A 4034-nucleotide genomic window follows, 5' to 3' on the forward strand; every position below is an offset into this window, starting at 1 on the left:
ATGAAGTAGCTTTACTTCTAACAATAGAAAAAAATTAGGTGGCATTGGTGTAGGATCAAAAGTATGTCTAGAGGGGGGGTGATTAGACTACTTGACCAAATAAAAATCTAGCCTTTTCCCAATTTTATGTCTTGGTAGATTTTAGCAACTTAGCACAAGTCAAGCAATCAACCTACACATGCAATTCTAAGAGTATAGCAGCGGAACATAAATCATTGCATATGAAGGTAAAGGGGAGGAGTTTGGAGGGAGAAAATTCAATGTAGTCATGAAGATTTTTGGCGTGTTTCCGATAGGTGGTGCTATCGTACATCCACGTTGATGGAACTTCAACCCACAAAGGGTAACGGCTGCGTGAGTCCACGGAGGGCTCCACCCACAAAGAGTCCACCAAGAAGCAACCTTGTCTATCCCACCATGGCCATCGCCCATGAAGGACTTGCCTCACTAGGGTAGATCTTCATGAAGTAGGCGATCTCCTTGCTTGTACAAACTCCTTGGATCAACTCCACAATCTTGACGGAGGCTCCCAAGTGACACCTAACCAATCTAGGAGACACCACTCCCCAAAAGGTAATAGATGGTGTATTGATGATGAACTCCTTGCTCTTTGTGGCACCCCGGCTCAGAGAAAACCGGAACGCCCCGTATTCCAGCCCAGAGATCGAGGAGAAGGCTTCTGGAATACGGCACTGCTTAGCATAGAACAAACCAGCTTACTATTATTACACGAATATGAATACAAGGTCTTCGATATTACAATAAATAACATCGGCACGGCGACACTATGCCATCCTCAGTTGCTCTATGCAAGCAGCAGAACAACTCGAAGCAGCGGAAAAACTTCTAGCAGCGGAACAGCGACAACGGTGGTGAACTCCACTCCGTAGGGACTCTGGCTGGAACGCTTATCCTAGCTCGCGAACACAGGAACAACACCAAACAAGCAAGCAATCCAGGCATGACCTGCAAGCTGGCATGACACGCCAGGTCAGCACATTGAATGTACTTGCAAGCTCACAATAACCAAAAGCATTCAAGACAAACATCAGCATGACATTTACAGGTTAAGCAGGAATTAACATGAGATCCTCATAACAACATGACATGAGCAACATGAACATGATACAGCTAGAACAATCATGAGCATAGCATGAACATATGAATTCGACGATACTAGCATGCAACATGATGACACTATATGCATTATTTATTCTGCTCGGGTTACTACGTAACCATCATATGCATCACTTACCAACCTTGGACATCACACGATTATCTCAGGATCAAATCAAGCTTGGTATAAACAATATTGTAGTAATCATTAAATGACCACAAGGAGCTTGATCTTTACCCATGATTCTCACACAACATCACGAATATCCAACAACTCGGTATCCTCGATACCACGGTGATCATTCCGGCGATCACAACCATGACCAACACTTGGTCCCAAACGGTGATCATTCCGGCGATCACAACCGACTTATCTCATCATCGAACCGGGGATGTTATTAATCAAGTTATTATTAATACTGTTGACTCACGGTGTGACCGACACGAACTGGGCCCTTATCCACGGGCGCGGCTATCGATAGATTTAATATACACTCTGCAGAGGTTAGTACACTATATCCACACTACGGAACCCGTGGTCTCGCACTCCCATACGTGCGGACACGGTGTTTCGACAAAACCGATCTACTGCCATGACACTCTCCTGGCCACTCCGACTCACTCCCCACTGGGCTAGTCCTGGGTGGCCCCGTGTCTACCAAAGACACAACGACCACCGTCGTGGCCAAAACGTCCCTTAAGGGGACCGGATCCATAATAACAACAACGGGCACACAAGGTTATGTCCGCCTACCTGATCAGGGTAGCACGCGCCCATAACCTTCCCTCATTGGAGGCACCGGCGAGAGGCACGACAATAGACCCAGTTAGGACCTTCCCATAAAGGTAAGCGTGGTTGACTGGTCAGTTTCGATATGGTGGCACCATGACTCAGCCAACAGTTGTTCAATTTAATCCGGTTAAACTTGAATGCAATATGCTGAGCCATGATAAAATGACATGATGCATATACAAAGCATGAGCATGGTATCAACATAAGCACGGGATGCAACATAACTATCCACCATATCAACTATGAATAATCTCCAACTGAACATGGCATAATGACGAGCATAAATATTACAAGTGCAACACTACCCATAGTATAACATGACCACTAGCATCAACCATAAATACCATGCAAGAACTCATCAATAACATTAGCGAGTAACACTTAACCAACTAACCGCAAAGGAACAACGCATATTAACAGTACTCGGTAACCGACGTTAGTCATGCATCGAAGAACATGACCAACCCAACATGTACTACTATCAAGCATGGCAATATGAAAGTAATACTGGCAACTAGCAGGGCATGATAACCAGGTGCATAACAACATAGCAAGCAAGTAAGAACTAACCCGGAAGCATTACCGAACCAACGATAACCATATTTTAAACAAGTCATCATTTAATAAATATTCAAGTTGAAAACCATCGCTACTGCATGACTATCATGCAAGTGGGTATTGTGGCTTGCCTGGGGGTGAAGAAAACACCAGGAATAAGTGCGAGAAGCTCGCGGAAAGACTTGCCGGAAACGGTTCTCTCTCGGAGGGGCTGTTACGTGCAAGGACAAAAAGGTCATTTTCACAGTGCCAAAACATAGTGAAAATGGAACCAACAAAACAGGCTCGACGAGACGAACAAGTGGGCTTTGGAATCACCTCATTTGGAGTTACGGTTGAAAAGTTGTGAAGGGTTGAAGTTCAGGGACTTTTCTGCAAAAATATAATCACAAACAAGTCCCTGAGTGGATAAGGCAGAAGCGCAAAGTTAGAAATACGCTTTCTGATTAAGAAAACGCATTCTGGGCTGAAACAGACAGGAAATACGCTTTCTCTAATAGAAAACGTACTCAGGGGAAAGTACGCTTTCTATAAGCGAAAACGTACTAGTGTTTTACGCCTCCACTTACACACGTGGTAGAGGCGGGGTCAATGGCTGAGGGGCTGCCGAGCGGGGCCCGCGGCCAGCTGGCAGGGAGGGATCATCGGCTTCGTCTTCTCCTCGATCGCGCCCGATGGAGCAGAGGACTGGGCCGGCGCCGGCGGCTGTTCCGGCAGCTCCGGCTGTCTCCCGGGCCGTGCAGCATACCGGCGTGCTCAGGGGACTGAGACGCACCCGTCCAGAGCATCTATCCATCTTGGGGAGGTCGGGCTCGAGCGGGGCCGCTGCTGCGGCGGACGGCGGTACGGGAGGCGATGGGGCTTGCGGCCAGAGTGACTCCGGCGAGGGGGCGAGGGCCCGAGGAGGATCGAGGTGGTCCGGGGAGTCCTCTGGTGAAGGAATGAGGGAGGGAGGGGGCCGGCTTCGAGCAAATTTAGCCGAGGCCGTGCGGCGCCCATGGCGGCCTACTGCGGCGAGGAGAGGCTCCGGGGCTCGGAAGACTAGCTAGGGAGGGGTCTGGGAGTGTGGTGAGGGCGATGGTGAGCTCGGAGTGCTCGGGGACGGCTTAAATAGCCAGCGGGGGAGGAGGTCGAGCTGGCACCGCCGCGGACGCGTGTCCGACGCTGTGGACGCGTGCCCATGCGCATGAGCTTGGAGGGAGGCGACGAGCGAGGGAACGGCCGAGGGGCAGGGCTCACGGAGACGAGGCCGGGCTCGTGGAAAAGAGGAGATGAAGCCGAACGTCATAAATGCCCGGTCGGCACTGTGTGCTCGTGGACGCGCGGCGACTTGCGTCGGTGAGGAAGCGGACGGAGGGGAAGAGGGGTCCAGGGCAATGGCGACGACGAGATGCAGCCACTGGACATGCTCACGCGCGCGAAGACGACGAGTGGGAGCGGTGCCAAAGCACAAACTGTGCTCTGGACACGCCACAGCGCACAGAGCGCGTGCACAGGCACGCCATTGTCATGGTCACCACGTGAACGAGGGCATTCAATGCTCAACATCACCCAAAACGTTGTCTAG

The 4034-nt window shown here is 50.2% G+C and overlaps 1 long non-coding RNA gene across 1 annotated transcript; it reads right to left on the minus strand.

Annotated features, from left to right (window-relative positions):
- Window positions 1–259: 259 nt before the first annotated feature.
- On the minus strand, window positions 260–3590 carry LOC141042002 (uncharacterized). Its single transcript, XR_012203809.1, has 3 exons — window positions 3037–3590; window positions 2786–2839; window positions 260–2678 (listed from the first exon to the last, which is right to left on the minus strand). It is a non-coding gene; the product is annotated as an uncharacterized lncRNA (long non-coding RNA).
- Between the last annotated feature and the right edge of the window lie 444 nt (window positions 3591–4034).

The sequence above is a fragment of the Aegilops tauschii genome, chromosome 2, assembly GCF_002575655.3.
Source record: "Aegilops tauschii subsp. strangulata cultivar AL8/78 chromosome 2, Aet v6.0, whole genome shotgun sequence".
Taxonomy (NCBI): Eukaryota; Viridiplantae; Streptophyta; class Magnoliopsida; order Poales; family Poaceae; genus Aegilops; species Aegilops tauschii.